This window comes from Copadichromis virginalis, linkage group LG7 (genome assembly GCF_057382275.1).
Source record: "Copadichromis virginalis isolate Kocher_CV1m ecotype Utaka linkage group LG7, C_Virginalis_male_GT1.1, whole genome shotgun sequence".
Taxonomy (NCBI): domain Eukaryota; kingdom Metazoa; phylum Chordata; class Actinopteri; order Cichliformes; family Cichlidae; genus Copadichromis; species Copadichromis virginalis.
Window position 1 is genome coordinate 70,395,826 of NC_140624.1, and position 17,885 is coordinate 70,413,710.

Consider the following 17,885-nt stretch of genomic DNA (forward strand, 5'->3'; position numbering starts at 1 on the left):
GAGAGGAACAGAGAGAGAGAGAGAGGAGCAGAGAGGGAGAGGAACAGAGAGAGAGAGGAACAGAGAGAGAGAGAGAACAGAGAGAGAGAGACAGAGAGAGAGAGAGAGGAACAGAGAGAGAGAGGAACAGAGAGAGAGAGAGAGGAACAGAGAGAGAGAGGAACAGAGAGAGAGAGAGAGGAGCAGAGAGGAGAGAGGAACAGAGAGAGAGAGAGGAACAGAGAGAGAGAGAGAGGAACAGAAGAGAGAGAGAGAGAGAACAGAGAGAGAGAGAGAGAGAGGAACAGAGAGAGAGAGGAACAGAGAGAGAGAGGAGGAACAGAGAGAGAGAGGAACAGAGAGAGAGAGAGAGGAGCAGAGAGAGAGAGGAACAGAGAGAGAGAGAGAGGAACAGAGAGAGAGAGGAACAGAGAGAGAGAGAGAGGAGCAGAGAGAGAGAGGAACAGAGAGAGAGAGAGAGGAACAGAGAGAGAGAGAAGAGAGAGAGAGAGAGGAGCAGAGAGAGAGAGGAACAGAGAGAGAGAGAGAGGAACAGAGAGAGAGAGGAACAGAGAGAGAGAGAGAGGAGCAGAGAGAGAGAGGAACAGAGAGAGAGAGAGAGGAACAGAGAGAGAGAGGAACAGAGAGAGAGAGAGAGAGAGCAGAGAGAGAGGAACAAGAGAGAGAGAGAGGAACAGAGAGAGAGAGGAACAGAGAGAGAGAGAGAGAGAGGAACAGAGAGAGAGGAACAGAGAGAGAGAGGAACAGAGAGAGAGAGGAGCAGAGAGAGAGAGGAGCAGAGAGGAGAGAGAGGGACAGAGAGGAGGAGAGAGGCAGAGAGAGAGAGGAACAGAGAGAGAGAGAGGAACAGAGAGAGAGAGGAACAGAGAGAGAGAGAGAGGAGCAGAGAGAGAGAGGAACAGAGAGAGAGAGAGAGGAACAGAGAGAGAGAGGAACAGAGAGAGAGAGGAGACAGAGAGAGAGAGGAACAGAGAGGGAGAGAGAGGAGCAGAGAGAGAGAGGAACAGAGAGAGAGAGGAACAGAGAGGGAGAGAGAGGAGCAGAGAGAGAGAGGAGCAGAGAGAGAGAGGAACAGAGAGGGAGAGAGAGGAACAGAGAGGGAGAGAGAGGAGCAGAGAGAGAGAGGAGCAGAGAGAGAGAGAGGAACAGAGAGAGAGAGGAACAGAGAGGGAGAGAGAGGAGCAGAGAGAGAGAGGAACAGAGAGAGAGAGAGAGGAGCGGAGAGAGAGAGGAACAGAGAGGGAGAGAGAGGAACAGAGAGGGAGAGAGAGGAGCAGAGAGAGAGAGGAACAGAGAGGGAGAGGAACAGAGAGGGAGAGGAACAGAGAGAGAGAGAGAGGAGCGGAGAGAGAGAGGAACAGAGAGAGAGAGAGAGAGAGGAACAGAGAGAGAGAGAGAGGAACAGAGAGGGAGAGAGAGAGAGAGGAGCAGAGAGAGAGAGGAACAGAGAGGGAGAGAGAGGAACAGAGAGGGAGAGGAACAGAGAGAGAGAGAGAGAGCAGAGAGAGAGAGGAACAGAGAGAGAGAGGAACAGAGAGAGAGAGAGAGAGGAACAGAGAGAGAGAGAGAGGAACAGAGAGAGAAAAGAGAGAGGAACAGAGAGAGAGAGAGAGGAGCAGAGAGGGAGAGGAACAGAGAGAGAGAGAGGAGCAGAGAGGGAGAGGAACAGAGAGAGAGAGGAACAGAGAGAGAGAGAGAGGAGCAGAGAGGGAGAGGAACAGAGAGAGAGAGGAACAGAGAGAGAGAGAGAGGAACAGAGAGGGAGAGAAGAGAGAGAGAGAGGAGCAGAGAGAGAGAGGAACAGAGAGAGAGAGAGAGGAACAGAGAGAGAGAGAGAGGAACAGAGAGGGAGAGGAACAGAGAGAGAGAGAGGAGCAGAGAGGGAGAGGAACAGAGAGAGAGAGGAACAGAGAGAGAGAGAGAGGAGCAGAGAGGGAGAGGAACAGAGAGGGAGAGGAACAGAGAGAGAGAGAGGAGCAGAGAGGGAGAGGAACAGAGAGAGAGAGGAACAGAGAGAGAGAGAGAGGAACAGAGAGGGAGAGGAACAGAGAGAGAGAGGAACAGAGAGAGAGAGAGAGGAACAGAGAGGGAGAGAGAGAGAGAGAGAGGAGCAGAGAGAGAGAGGAACAGAGAGAGAGAGAGAGGAACAGAGAGAGAGAGGAACAGAGAGAGAGAGAGAGGAGCAGAGAGAGAGAGGAACAGAGAGAGAGAGAGAGGAACAGAGAGAGAGAGGAACAGAGAGAGAGAGAGAGAGCAGAGAGAGAGAGGAACAGAGAGAGAGAGAGAGAGGAACAGAGAGAGAGAGGAACAGAGAGAGAGAGAGAGAGAGGAGCAGAGAGAGAGAGGAACAGAGAGGGAGAGAGAGGAACAGAGAGAGAGAGGAACAGAGAGAGAGAGGAACAGGAGAGAGAGAGAGGAGCAGAGAGAGAGAGAGGAGCAGAGAGAGAGAGGAGCAGAGAGAGAGAGGAACAGAGAGAGAGAGGAACAGAGAGAGAGAGAGGAGCAGAGAGAGAGAGGAGCAGAGAGAGAGAGGAACAGAGAGGGAGAGAGAGGAGAGAGAGAGAGAGAGGAACAGAGAGAGAGGGAGAGGAACAGAGAGAGAGAGGCACAGAGAGAGAGAGAGAGGAGCAGAGAGAGAGAGGAACAGAGAGAGAGAGAGAGAGGAACAGAGAGGGAGAGGAACAGAGAGAGAGAGGAACAGAGAGAGAGAGGAACAGAGAGAGAGAGGAACAGAGAGAGAGAGAGAGGAACAGAGAGGGAGAGAGGAGCAGAGAGGGAGAGGAACAGAGAGAGAGAGGAACAGAGAGAGAGAGAGGAGCAGAGAGGGAGAGGAACAGAGAGAGAGAGGAACAGAGAGAGAGAGAGAGGAACAGAGAGAGAGAGGAACAGAGAGAGAGAGAGAGGAGCAGAGAGGGAGAGGAACAGAGAGAGAGAGGAACAGAGAGGGAGAGAGAGAGAGAGAGAGAGAGAGAGGAACAGAGAGAGAGGGAGAGGAACAGAGAGAGAGAGGAACAGAGAGAGAGAGAGAGGAGCAGAGAGAGAGAGGAACAGAGAGAGAGAGAGAGAGGAACAGAGAGGGAGAGGAACAGAGAGAGAGAGGAACAGAGAGAGAGAGGAACAGAGAGAGAGAGGAACAGAGAGAGAGAGAGAGAGAGGAGCAGAGAGAGAGAGGAACAGAGAGAGAGAGGAACAGAGAGGGAGAGAGAGGAGCAGAGAGAGAGAGGAACAGAGAGAGAGAGGAACAGAGAGGGAGAGAGAGGAGCAGAGAGAGAGAGGAGCAGAGAGAGAGAGGAACAGAGAGGGAGAGAGAGGAACAGAGAGGGAGAGAGAGGAGCAGAGAGAGAGAGGAGCAGAGAGAGAGAGAGGAACAGAGAGAGAGAGGAACAGAGAGGGAGAGAGAGGAGCAGAGAGAGAGAGGGAACAGAGAGAGAGAGAGAGGAGCAGAGAGAGAGAGGAACAGAGAGGGAGAGGAACAGAGAGGGAGAGGAACAGAGAGAGAGAGAGAGGAGCGGAGAGAGAGAGGAACAGAGAGGGAGAGAGAGGAACAGAGAGGGAGAGAGAGGAGCAGAGAGAGAGAGGAACAGAGAGGGAGAGGAACAGAGAGGGAGAGGAACAGAGAGAGAGAGAGAGGAGCGGAGAGAGAGAGGAACAGAGAGAGAGAGAGAGAGAGAGGAACAGAGAGAGAGAGAGAGAGGAACAGAGAGGGAGAGAGAGAGAGAGGAGCAGAGAGAGAGAGGAACAGAGAGAGAGAGAGAGGAGCAGAGAGAGAGAGGAACAGAGAGAGAGAGAGAGAGAGGAGCAGAGAGAGAGAGGAACAGAGAGGGAGAGAGAGGAACAGAGAGGGAGAGGAACAGAGAGAGAGAGAGAGGGAGAGGACAAGACAGAGAGAGAGAGGAGGAAGGACAGAGAGAGAGAGGAACAGAGAGAGAGAGAGAGGAGCAGAGAGAGAGAGGAACAGAGAGGGAGAGGAACAGAGAGAGAGAGAGAGAGAGGAGCAGAGAGAGAGAGGAACAGAGAGAGAGAGAGAGAGAGAGGAACAGAGAGAGAGGGAGAGGAACAGAGAGGGAGAGGAACAGAGAGGGAGAGAGAGGAGCAGAGAGGGAGAGGAGCAGAGAGAGAGAGGAACAGAGAGAGAGAGGAACAGAGAGAGAGAGAGAGAGAGCAGAGAGAGAGAGGAACAGAGAGAGAGAGGAACAGAGAGGGAGAGAGAGGAGCAGAGAGAGAGAGGAACAGAGAGAGAGAGGAACAGAGAGGGAGAGAGAGGAGCAGAGAGAGAGAGGAACAGAGAGAGAGAGGAACAGAGAGGGAGAGAGAGGAGCAGAGAGAGAGAGGAGCAGAGAGAGAGAGGAACAGAGAGGGAGAGAGGAGCAGAGAGAGAGAGGAACAGAGAGAGAGAGAGAGGAGCGGAGAGAGAGAGGAACAGAGAGGGAGAGAGAGGAGCGGAGAGAGAGAGGAAGAGAGAGAGAGAGAGAGAGGAACAGAGAGAGAGAGAGAGAGGAACAGAGAGGGAGAGGAACAGAGAGAGAGAGGAACAGAGAGAGAGAGAGAGAGAGAGAGGAGCAGAGAGAGAGAGGAACAGAGAGGGAGAGAGAGGAACAGAGAGGGAGAGGAACAGAGAGGGAGAGAGAGGAACAGAGAGGGAGAGAGAGGAGCAGAGAGAGAGAGGAGCAGAGAGAGAGAGGAGCAGAGAGAGAGAGGAACAGAGAGGGAGAGAGAGGAACAGAGAGGGAGAGAGAGGAGCAGAGAGAGAGAGGAGCAGAGAGAGAGAGAGGAACAGAGAGAGAGAGGAACAGAGAGGGAGAGAGAGGAACAGAGAGGGAGAGAGAGGAACAGAGAGGGAGAGGAACAGAGAGAGAGAGAGAGAGGAACAGAGAGGGAGAGGAACAGAGAGAGAGAGGAACAGAGAGAGAGAGAGAGAGAGGAGCAGAGAGAGAGAGGAACAGAGAGGGAGAGGAACAGAGAGAGAGAGAGAGGAGCAGAGAGAGAGAGGAACAGAGAGGGAGAGAGAGGAGCAGAGAGAGAGAGGAACAGAGAGAGAGAGAGAGAGGAGCAGAGAGAGAGAGGAACAGAGAGGGAGAGGAACAGAGAGAGAGAGAGAGAGGAACAGAGAGGGAGAGGAACAGAGAGAGAGAGGAACAGAGAGAGAGAGAGAGCAGAGAGAGAGAGAGAGAGAGGAACAGAGAGAGAGAGAGAGAGGAACAGAGAGGGAGAGGAACAGAGAGAGAGAGGAACAGAGAGAGAGAGAGAGAGAGAGCAGAGAGAGAGAGGAACAGAGAGGGAGAGGAACAGAGAGAGAGAGAGAGGAGCAGAGAGAGAGAGGAACAGAGAGGGAGAGAGAGGAGCAGAGAGAGAGAGGAACAGAGAGAGAGAGAGAGAGAGAGAGAGAGAGAGAGAGGAACAGAGAGAGAGGGAGAGGAACAGAGAGGGAGAGAGGAGCAGAGAGGGAGAGGAACAGAGAGAGAGAGGAACAGAGAGAGAGAGGAACAGAGAGAGAGGAACAGAGAGGGAGAGGAACAGAGAGGGAGAGAGAGGAGCAGAGAGGGAGAGGAGCAGAGAGAGAGAGGAACAGAGAGAGAGGAACAGAGAGAGAGAGAGAGAGAGGAGCAGAGAGAGAGAGGAACAGAGAGAGAGAGGAACAGAGAGGGAGAGAGAGGAGCAGAGAGAGAGAGGAACAGAGAGAGAGAGGAGCAGAGAGAGAGAGGAACAGAGAGGGAGAGAGAGGAACAGAGAGGGAGAGAGAGGAGCAGAGAGAGAGAGGAGCAGAGAGAGAGAGAGGAACAGAGAGAGAGAGGAACAGAGAGGGAGAGAGGAGCAGAGAGAGAGAGGAACAGAGAGAGAGAGAGAGGAGCGGAGAGAGAGAGGAACAGAGAGGGAGAGAGAGGAACAGAGAGGGAGAGAGAGGAGCAGAGAGAGAGAGGAACAGAGAGGGAGAGAGAGGAGCAGAGAGAGAGAGGAGCAGAGAGAGAGAGGAACAGAGAGGGAGAGAGAGGAACAGAGAGGGAGAGGAACAGAGAGAGAGAGGAGCAGAGAGAGAGAGGAACAGAGAGAGAGAGGAACAGAGAGAGAGAGGAACAGAGAGAGAGAGAGAGAGAGGAGCAGAGAGGGAGAGGAACAGAGAGGGAGAGAGAGGAGCAGAGAGGGAGAGGAGCAGAGAGAGAGAGGAACAGAGAGAGAGAGGAACAGAGAGAGAGAGAGAGAGAGGAGCAGAGAGAGAGAGGAACAGAGAGAGAGAGGAACAGAGAGGGAGAGAGAGGAGCAGAGAGAGAGAGGAACAGAGAGAGAGAGGAACAGAGAGGGAGAGAGAGGAACAGAGAGGGAGAGAGAGGAGCAGAGAGAGAGAGGAGCAGAGAGAGAGAGGAACAGAGAGAGAGAGGAACAGAGAGAGAGAGGAGCAGAGAGAGAGAGGAACAGAGAGGGAGAGAGAGGAACAGAGAGGGAGAGAGAGGAGCAGAGAGAGAGAGGAGCAGAGAGAGAGAGAGGAACAGAGAGAGAGAGGAACAGAGAGGGAGAGAGGAGCAGAGAGAGAGAGGAACAGAGAGAGAGAGAGAGGAGCGGAGAGAGAGAGGAACAGAGAGGGAGAGAGAGGAACAGAGAGGGAGAGAGAGGAGCAGAGAGAGAGAGGAACAGAGAGGGAGAGAGAGGAGCAGAGAGAGAGAGGAGCAGAGACAGAGAGGAACAGAGAGGGAGAGAGAGGAACAGAGAGGGAGAGAGAGGAGCAGAGAGAGAGAGGAGCAGAGAGCGAGAGAGGAACAGAGAGAGAGAGGAACAGAGAGGGAGAGAGGAGCAGAGAGAGAGAGGAACAGAGAGAGAGAGAGAGGAGCGGAGAGAGAGAGGAACAGAGAGGGAGAGAGAGGAACAGAGAGGGAGAGAGAGGAGCAGAGAGAGAGAGGAACAGAGAGGGAGAGGAACAGAGAGAGAGAGAGAGGAGCGGAGAGAGAGAGGAACAGAGAGAGAGAGAGAGAGAGGAACAGAGAGAGAGAGAGAGAGGAACAGAGAGGGAGAGGAACAGAGAGAGAGAGGAACAGAGAGAGAGAGGAACAGAGAGAGAGAGAGAGAGAGAGGAGCAGAGAGAGAGAGGAACAGAGAGGGAGAGAGAGGAACAGAGAGGGAGGAGGAACAGAGAGAGAGAGAGAGAGGAACAGAGAGGGAGAGGAACAGAGAGAGAGAGGAACAGAGAGAGAGAGAGAGAGAGGAGCAGAGAGAGAGAGAGAGAGAGGAACAGAGAGAGAGAGAGAGAGGAACAGAGAGGGAGAGGAACAGAGAGAGAGAGGAACAGAGAGAGAGAGAGAGAGAGGAGCAGAGAGAGAGAGGAACAGAGAGGGAGAGAGAGGAGCAGAGAGAGAGAGGAACAGAGAGAGAGAGAGAGAGAGAGAGAGGAACAGAGAGAGAGGGAGAGGAACAGAGAGGGAGAGAGGAGCAGAGAGGGAGAGGAACAGAGAGAGAGAGGAACAGAGAGAGAGAGAGAGGAACAGAGAGAGAGAGGAACAGAGAGAGAGAGGAACAGAGAGAGAGGAACAGAGAGGGAGAGAGAGGAGCAGAGAGGGAGAGAGAGGAACAGAGAGAGAGAGAGGAACAGAGAGAGAGAGGAGCAGAGAGAGAGAGGAACAGAGAGGGAGAGAGAGGAACAGAGAGAGAGGGAGAGGAACAGAGAGGGAGAGAGGAGCAGAGAGGGAGAGGAACAGAGAGAGAGAGGAACAGAGAGGGAGAGAGAGGAGCAGAGAGAGAGAGAGGAACAGAGAGAGAGAGGAGCAGAGAGAGAGAGGAACAGAGAGAGAGAGAGGAACAGAGAGAGAGAGGAGCAGAGAGAGAGAGGAACAGAGAGAGAGAGAGGAACAGAGAGAGAGAGGAACAAAGAGAGAGAGGAACAGAGAGAGAGAGGAACAGAGAGAGAGAGAGGAGCAGAGAGAGAGAGGAACAGAGAGAGAGAGGAACAGAGAGAGAGAGGAACAGAGAGAGAGAGAGAGGAGCAGAGAGGGAGAGGAACAGAGAGGGAGAGGAACAGAGAGAGAGAGGAACAGAGAGAGAGAGGAACAGAGAGAGAGAGAGAGGAGCAGAGAGAGAGAGGAACAGAGAGAGAGAGAGGAGCAGAGAGGGAGAGGAACAGAGAGAGAGAGGAACAGAGAGAGAGAGAGAGGAACAGAGAGAGAGAGGAACAGAGAGAGAGAGGAACAGAGAGGGAGAGGAGCAGAGAGGGAGAGGAACAGAGAGAGAGAGGAACAGAGAGAGAGAGAGAGGAGCAGAGAGGGAGAGGAACAGAGAGAGAGAGGAACAGAGAGAGAGAGAGAGGAGCAGAGAGGGAGAGGAACAGAGAGAGAGAGAGGAGCAGAGAGGGAGAGGAACAGAGAGAGAGAGAGGAGCAGAGAGGGAGAGGAACAGAGAGAGAGAGGAACAGAGAGAGAGAGAGAGGAACAGAGAGAGAGAGGAACAGAGAGGGAGAGGAACAGAGAGAGAGAGGAACAGAGAGAGAGAGAGAGGAGCAGAGAGGGAGAGGAACAGAGAGAGAGAGGAACAGAGAGAGAGAGAGGAACAGAGAGAGAGAGGAACAGAGAGAGAGAGAGAGGAACAGAGAGAGAGAGGAACAGAGAGAGAGAGAGAGGAGCAGAGAGGGAGAGGAACAGAGAGAGAGAGAGGAGCAGAGAGGGAGAGGAACAGAGAGAGAGAGAGGAGCAGAGAGGGAGAGGAACAGAGAGAGAGAGAGGAGCAGAGAGGGAGAGGAACAGAGAGGGAGAGGAACAGAGAGAGAGAGGAACAGAGAGAGAGAGAGAGGAACAGAGAGAGAGAGGAACAGAGAGAGAGAGGAACAGAGAGAGAGAGGAACAGAGAGGGAGAGGAGCAGAGAGGGAGAGGAACAGAGAGAGAGAGGAACAGAGAGAGAGAGAGAGGAGCAGAGAGGGAGAGGAACAGAGAGAGAGAGGAACAGAGAGAGAGAGAGAGGAGCAGAGAGGGAGAGGAACAGAGAGAGAGAGAGGAGCAGAGAGGGAGAGGAACAGAGAGAGAGAGAGGAGCAGAGAGGGAGAGGAACAGAGAGAGAGAGGAACAGAGAGAGAGAGAGAGGAACAGAGAGAGAGAGGAACAGAGAGGGAGAGGAACAGAGAGAGAGAGGAACAGAGAGAGAGAGAGAGGAGCAGAGAGGGAGAGGAACAGAGAGAGAGAGAGGAGCAGAGAGGGAGAGGAACAGAGAGAGAGAGAGGAGCAGAGAGGGAGAGGAACAGAGAGAGAGAGGAACAGAGAGAGAGAGAGAGGAACAGAGAGAGAGAGGAACAGAGAGAGAGAGAGAGGAGCAGAGAGGGAGAGGAACAGAGAGAGAGAGATGAGCAGAGAGGGAGAGGAACAGAGAGAGAGAGAGGAGCAGAGAGGGAGAGGAACAGAGAGAGAGAGAGGAGCAGAGAGGGAGAGGAACAGAGAGGGAGAGGAACAGAGAGAGAGAGGAACAGAGAGAGAGAGAGAGGAACAGAGAGGGAGAGGAACAGAGAGAGAGAGAGGAGCAGAGAGGGAGAGGAACAGAGAGAGAGAGGAACAGAGAGAGAGAGAGGAGCAGAGAGGGAGAGGAACAGAGAGAGAGAGGAACAGAGAGAGAGAGAGAGGAACAGAGAGAGAGAGGAACAGAGAGAGAGAGAGAGGAGCAGAGAGGGAGAGGAACAGAGAGAGAGAGGAACAGAGAGAGAGAGAGGAGCAGAGAGGGAGAGGAACAGAGAGAGAGAGGAACAGAGAGAGAGAGAGAGGAACAGAGAGAGAGAGAGGAGCAGAGAGGGAGAGGAACAGAGAGAGAGAGGAACAGAGAGAGAGAGAGGAGCAGAGAGGGAGAGGAACAGAGAGAGAGAGGAACAGAGAGAGAGAGGAACAGAGAGAGAGAGAGGAGCAGAGAGGGAGAGGAACAGAGAGAGAGAGGAACAGAGAGAGAGAGAGAGGAACAGAGAGAGAGAGAGGAACAGAGAGGGAGAGGAACAGAGAGAGAGAGGAACAGAGAGGGAGAGGAACAGAGAGGGAGAGGAGCAGAGAGGGAGAGGAACAGAGAGAGAGAGAGAGGAGCAGAGAGGGAGAGGAACAGAGAGAGAGAGAGGAGCAGAGAGGGAGAGGAGCAGAGAGGGAGAGGAGCAGAGAGGGAGATGGAGAATGAGGACAGAACAGAAATGAACAAGAGCAGGTGAGACACACATGTTAGTCAAATGGTTGTTTACCAAAAGTATCACCGTATCACAGGTCCTCATGTATCTCGTACCTAGTGTTTCTTTTTAGGTTTGTTATTTTTCAAATTCTATATTTATTAAGTTATGCAGCTTGTTTGCACAACAAGGCTAAATAATTATATAAATGTTTCTGAATCTAAACAGTGGACTTTGGTAGAATTAAAAAATAAGTGTAGTGCAGGTCTATGATGATTTTTACTGCTACTATCATCTAGTTCTGATTCTGGTTCTGTCTTGATTAAGTTCTAAGTAGTCCTGATTTTGAACTGTTGTAGTCCTGTTTAGTTCTGGATCAGTTCTGGGTCTGGTTGAATTGGGGTTTGGTCCTCATGTCTTGATACAGCCCTGATTTTGTTCTGCCTTGCTGCTGAATTAAAAAAATAGTTTTTTAATTAAGCCCCCCCAATCCCACATGCATACTACCCTTTAGGGCTAGGCCCCGGGTGTATCAAATGTCTGCCTCCGCCTCTGGTCCTCACCCACAGAGGGGACGTGTGGATATCTGCTGAGGACATTGGTAGAAACCTCAGACTGAGAGCAGAAAGTCCTGCTTTGAAGTGAATTCATGGTTAATTAGTTTAAACAGATTTGGCTGTGAGCTGCACGCAGACACACAAACTGCTGTGAGATAATGTGAGCTTTAATTTAACCCAACAGGACTTAACTCTCTGCTAAAGAGCCACATTCAAGGACGGTTATCCCATCGCCATTGTGTGTTGTATTAGAACATGCCGCTAATTGTGTTTCTTAATGTGATCTAATCAATCTGAATAAGCGGCCTGTGTGAAGGACACGAGGATACGAGTGCATTCACAGCGAGGGACAAACATTTAGAAACATTTGTATTTAAATCTGCTCAGTGAGCGAGCTCACATTAACTCTGACTGTGTGTGATGGTTTCATCCTGCTCAGATAAGCTGACATGTTCCCCTCCCACAGGGTCAAAAATCCGTCACCGTCACAGCTGCAGCAACACTGGTGCAGTTTTACAGAGCTGTGAAGTCTGCAGCAGGAAATCAGAGTGAAGTCATCTTTTTTCCGTCTATCCATCTGTCCGTGTGTCTGTCAGCCCACCATCCATCCATTCATCCGTCCATCTGCCCATCTGACTATCCATTCAACCATCCATCCATCCATCTGTCTATCCATTCAACCATCCATCCATCTATCCATTCATCTGTCCATCCGCCCATCTGTCTATCCATTCAACCATCCATCCATTCATCCGTCCATCCGCCCATCTGTCTATCCATTCAACCATTCATCCATCCATCCATCTGTCTATCCATTCAACCATCCATCCATCTGTCTATCCATTCAACCATCCATCTATCCATTCATCCGTCCATCCGCCCATCTGTCTATCCATTCAACCATTCATCCATCCATCTGTCTATCCATTCAACCATCCATCCATCTATCCATTCATCCGTCCATCCGCCCATCTGTCTATCCATTCAACCATCCATCCATTCATCCGTCCATCCGCCCATCTGTCTATCCATTCAATCTCTGGACTCTCCACCATTTGACCTTAGAACTGAAGAAGCTTCTCGGATGAGAGGTGAAACGTCTTCAAGTAACTTAAAGAAGTCCAGACGCTTTTCTTTGCAAGCTCCTTTGACTACGATGACCTGGATGACTGAGAACCTTCACAGGCATATCCATTCAACCATTCATCCATCCATCTGTCTATCCATCCATCCATCCATCCATCAGTCTCTCCATCCATCCGTCCATCCATCAGTCTCTCCATCCATCCGTCCATCCATCAGTCTCTCCATCCATCCATCCATCCATCCGTCTATCCATTCAACCATCCATCCATCCGTCTATCCATTCAACCATCCATCAATCCATCCATCCATCCATCTGTCTATCCATTCAACCATTCATCCATCCATCCATCTGTCTATCCATTCAACCATTCATCCATCCACCCGTCCATTCGTTCATCCGTCCATCCATCCATCCATCCATCCATCCATCCATCCATCCATCCATCCATCCATCCGCCTATCCAGCCAACCATCCATCCATCCGTCTATCCATTCAACCATTCATCCATCCATCCATTCATCTGTCTATCCATTCAACCATTCATCCATCCACCCGTCCGTTCGTCCGTCCGTCCGTCCATCCATCCATCCATCCATCCATCCATCCATCCGTCTATCCATTCAACCATTCATCCATCCATCCATCCATCCATCCATCCATCCATTCAACCATCCATCCATCCATCCGTCCATCCATCCATCCATCCATCCATCCATTCAAACATTCATCCATTCATCTGTCTATCCATTCAACCATTCATCCATCCATCCATCCATCCATCCATCTATCCATTCAACCATCCATCCATTCATCCATTCAACCATCTATCCATCCATCCATCCATCCGCCCATCTGTCTATCCATTCAACCATTCATCCATCCATCTGTCTATCCATTCAACCATTCATCCATCCATCCATCTATCCATCCATCCATCCATCCATCCATCCATCCATCCATCCGCCCATCTGTCTATCCATTCAACCATTCATCCATCCATCCGTCTAACCATTCAACCATCCATCCATCCGTCAGTCTGTCCGTCCTTCCATCCATCTTTTCCGGTATGGGAGTGGGTACACTCTGGATGGGTCACCAGTCCATCAGAAAGAAAGACTTCCTGCACATGTCTGAACTTGCTCATGATGACCTTTGACAGAACAGCAGTATCTGATACTCTGGGAAGAAGACAATAAGAGCTCTACAATAACCATCAAAGTGGACTGACTCTTCTTCTCCACATTTTTAAGTTTACAATGTTTAGTTCTATTTTTAAGCACTGGGTGCTGCCCCTCAGCAGGCTTCGGAACCTAGCTAATCCTAAGATAGCTGGTTGAAGGGGAGAAGCTAAACAGCTAGTTTCAGAGAGAGGGTGCACTGAGGGGCTGCACTGAGGCCCAGTGTTGTCAGATATTATTTTGAATCGTGAATCATGGAAAACTACTCTGGTGAAGTCCAGGAATAATAATGTGGAGCTGAAAGCAGCAGATCCACTTTTCAGAGTATATTATTTTTCTTTGTGTGTAAAGTTCTCATTGGCAGCTGTGCTAACACTACGGCACAAACACTGCACACAGAGACACAAAGATGGACTTACAAACTGTGTGTCCGAGTGAGTGGAAGAGGAGAAAACAGAAAACGTTAAACTTAGTGGGAGAATGAAGGGCTTGTTTCAAATATCAGACTGTAATCCTAATATTAAAGTGACTGTAGGAGGAATCATGGTCATTTTCTGTTTTTTTTTTTTAAATGGAGTTTCTTGCCCTTCTTTAACTACTTGCAGTGGTTTTTGATGTCTGTGGATATATAATCCCACACAACTCATCAGTCCTCCGTGCATCCGGAGGGAGGATCGAAGCTGGTTTTGCTTTAATACAGCAAACATTTGATTCATGACTCATTCTGATGGATGTTAAAGTCGTCCTGATGCGAGTCCTTGGTAAGATGCTGCGTTTCCTCCTCACACTGCTTCATCAGAAGCCCCTCCTCCTGGTCCTGTTATTTGGACCCCTTCCCTCGTGGTGCTGCTCTAAACTGGATTAAACAGCCTGAACATCGTTTTCTGCTGTTTTCCGCCCATTTAATTATGCCGCACTGATGTTCCTCATTCAGCCAACAACCGTGAGCGTGAAAACCGAGCGGGGCGCCGCCATCACAGGAACAGGAGGGGAAAAACCTGTCAATGTCCACAGGATGCTTCATGGAGGTTTATTTTGGCAGCGTGCCCGTGTTGGCGGCGAGGTGCAGACTGACCACTAAGCCCAGAGTTTTCATTAAAAGGTGCTAACTGAAGCCGGCCTCACCCGCCGGCCTCTTCCAACACTCGACCAGATTGTTCGTGCCTCCACCTCAGCCTCACACAGGCAGGTGTTCAAGACTGCAGAGGACACATTTATTCATTTCCTCGAGTCAATCAGAGGCAAAACTTACTTTTCCAAACTCAAACATCGAATGCTTTTCTTCTCAGAGCAGATTATTCTGCATTTACGGCAATGCTCTGACGAGCCATAGGCTGAAAGAGTCAAACTGATCCGGACGAGTAGAAAGCACTGATGCATCTGAATAACGATCAGCTTGAATTAGAGTCCAGAATCTGTTAGTTTGAATGAGTTTTTTCTGACATCTTTGATTTAGAGTCTACTACAGAAGCAAGGACACATTCTCACAAACACCAGCAGACTGAGAGACCTGCAGGCTGTCTGAATGCAGGATCTCTGGATCGTGCACAGTGCAGGGATTTTCTGTTCCTTTAAATGGTTAACGAGCCAACTAGAACACGGGCCAACTCAACGAGCCACAAAAGCTCCATGTTACACATTTGCAAACATGACAGACACCTGTCCGCCTCAGCGGGACACTCGGGCCTCCGAGAGACGCTCACAGCCGTTGTCCTCGCACAGATCCGGGGGTAGCGCCGACAGTGACCCGGCACAAACCGCCGACTGCCTGCCAACAGTCGGGCTCGGTGTGCCGAGCATCTGTCGGCCCTTTGGAGGTGGAGGAGGGACGCGCGGGATGAGTTAGCGCCGCTCGCCTGGAAGCAGCAGGCAAAAAGCACATCAGAAAGGCGTCAGCTTCACTCCTTCCGTTTTGATCAAGCGAGGCATGAAAAGGAGAGCAACGCTGTCAAGTGGCGAGAGGGCTACGCCATTAATGTTGTTATTTCTGCACGGGGAGGTCTGTGCAGCTAATGGAAGGGGGGGCACATTAGGCGAGGCCATATGGAGGGGTCCCTTTGCCGGAGCTCTTGAATAGGCAGCTTAGAGCTGTGTGAAATTCTGCTTGTGTAGAGTTTTCAAAGACAGCCTGCAACAGCTCTGCCATATGTGGCGCTCTGAAAAGCCGGCTCTTTATTGGCTGTGGAGTCACACTTTGACTTAACAATGAATATGAGGAACATATGCTGGGACGGGGTCTCAAAGAGCTGCAGGAGAAGAAAGGAAACCACAGATCGATGCAGGAGCGCCGCTCACAAACAAGGACAATCTCGCCGTTCCCGAGATCCTCCGCTCAGCACCGTGAAATCAAACCGCCACCAAATAAAAGTACAGAGGCTCCGGCGAATGGCTGTGGAGAAATTATCAGTCCCTCCCATCTGCTGGGAGCCGAGCCGCCTCCCTTCAGGCTCGCTGTCTGCTCAGATATTAATTACCATGTAATTACAATATCATTACACACGCCCGCTGTCTGGCTGCTGGGCCGCTCCAATCGCACGCAGGCCTAATGAGCGTGGACCCGCCATCCCGATGCGGCGTCCAAGGCGCGCAGCGGAAGGCCAGTCGGCGCCGGCGTGTTTGAGCCCCCCGAAATCTCCAGACCCCGAGACACAAAACAGCTCAACGAGCTGACCACAGACAGGAAGACGCACATGCGATAAGGCCGTGTTGTTGCTGCGTTTCTTCATTTTATCAGTTTGATAAAATCTCTGACTTTTAATTTTTTTTTTCCATATTTGTGTCCGTTTCTGTCTCTTTGTCGTTGTTTTGCGTTTCTTTGTATTTGTGCTTCTTAGCTTTCGGCAGGGTTTAGTCTCTGTGCGGTGGTTCGGCGTCTCTGTGCACGCCGTGTTCGGTAATCCGTCCATGTTGCTGTGATTAACCTGATGGCAGGCTGTCAGAGCTGTCAGCCTCTTTGAAGAGAGGGCTGCACGGCTCACAGCGCAGTGCTGCATTTCTGCAGGTGTTTCAAACAAACACACAGGACGTCTGAGTGAGGCCAGTTTACATGAACTGAATTTTACATTAACCCCGCCCTCTGCTCGCGTGAACGTCCGACTTGTTTAAACTCGCCGTGGTGACGGGAGACAGGAGGTGAGGGAGCTGCTCTCTGTGATATGGGCGCTCAGCTAATTGAGGCAGAAGGCAGAGGTGTTCTGTTGTGTTCAGATGATTCATGTTAACGAAGCCAAACTCACCCCCTTCATGTACGGCAGGTTTGCATCACAGGAGGCCGTCAGCGGCAGCCGGAAAGAGTCAGAACACAGAAGCCGATGAATTCACAGTGAAACAGCCTGAGAGCAGGACTGAAAACAGGAGGGACAAAAGCTGCTGGCTGCTAAACTACTGTCCAAACTAACGTGGAACAAACACATCCCGTCGATTGATTTATTGGTCATGACCTTTCACTCATTCAAGAGTCGAAGTGCTGCTATATTTATTACTGCACTGCAGTGGTTTGTATCATATCTATCTAATAGACTCCAGTTTGTGCATGTAAATGGAGAGTCCTCTTCACACACTGAGGTTAATTATGGAGTTCCACAGGGTTCAGTGCTAGGACCAATTCTGTTTACATTATACATGCTTCAAATTCAAATTCAAATTTTATTTGTCACGTACACAGTCATACACAGTACGATATGTAGTGAAATGCTTGGACAACTGCTCGTGACCTAAAGAAAACAAAAAAGGAAAAGGCTATGAATAAGATAGGAAATAAATATGAAAAATTAAAATGCTTCCCTTAGGCAGCATCATTAGAAGACATAGCATACATTTACACTGCTATGCAGATGACACCCAGCTCTATCTGTCCATGAAGCCAGATAACACACACCAATGAGTTAAACTGCAGGAATGTCTTAAAGACATAAAGACCTGGATGGCCGCTAACTTTCTGCTTCTTAATTCAGATAAAGCCAATAAAACCTGTCAGTCACTTTGTGTTTACACACCTCTCTGCATTTAATCATTAGTTATTATTAATCTCTGGCTGCACAGCGTGCCTTTGTCCTGTCCTCCCTTCACTCCTGGTTTTGGTGGTGAGACGGTAAAGTTTTATTTTAAAGGTGAACCTTCTGTGTTTCAGTTTGCATTACACTTTTTCTATTTTCAGCACAGCACAGCTCAAAAACAAAAATGACAATTCATGCAACCTACAAGTGGGTGCAATAACAGGTAGGTGTTCTGCAGCAACCACTCCCCAGGGCACATTTTTCCCTAGCAACTGGAGGTTACCATGTGGTCGCTGACCGGTCTCTGGGCCTAAATCCACGTATGTTGGTCCCACCCAAGCCTCTGTGCTGGATGGATGTTTTACCCGTGGTTCCACATGCTAGCTTCATTTTGTTATCATTTGTGCGTTTATATGAATTTTTATTTATTTTGGAGCATTTTCTCCACCGTTCAGAGCTTTTTACCTGACCTTGTGAATGCAGGCAGTCTGCTATAAAACATTTTGTACTAGAATTAAAGAGTTTGTAGGTACAAACGTGTTTCGCCTGCATAAAGAGAATTGATGTAAGTGTGAATATAACCACAGTGTATGTTAAACACTTCATGGATCAGGTTTCATTGAACAAAATCATTTTTTCTGTGTAAAAATCTACAGTGTGACTCCTCGGTTAGCTTAAGTGAAGCTGTTATAAGCTCAGCTTTATTCATGAAAATGATTACAGCTCTTCTCACACGTCAGCGTAGTTTACTCAGGACGGTCCAGACAGTAACCATGAAGCCTCCGTCCTCAGTCTTCTGTTTATCTGATCCTCGTCCTCACCTGCTGCCTGACTCTCAGCAGCTTCTTATCCAAACTAATAGGATCATTACCCCCCCTCCATTCATTCAGCTGCACTCCCCTTTCTTTCTTTTCAATAAGCAGATTACTAACGTCTTTGTTGCTCTTTGAACATTTAATTTCCTT

The 17,885-nt window shown here is 50.2% G+C and overlaps 1 protein-coding gene across 1 annotated transcript in view; it reads right to left on the minus strand.

Moving 5' to 3' along the window:
* Positions 1 to 17,885, minus strand: part of LOC146706796 (uncharacterized) — a 378,960-nt gene that overhangs the window by 315,943 nt on the left and 45,132 nt on the right. The gene's annotated exons all lie outside the window — the stretch shown is intronic.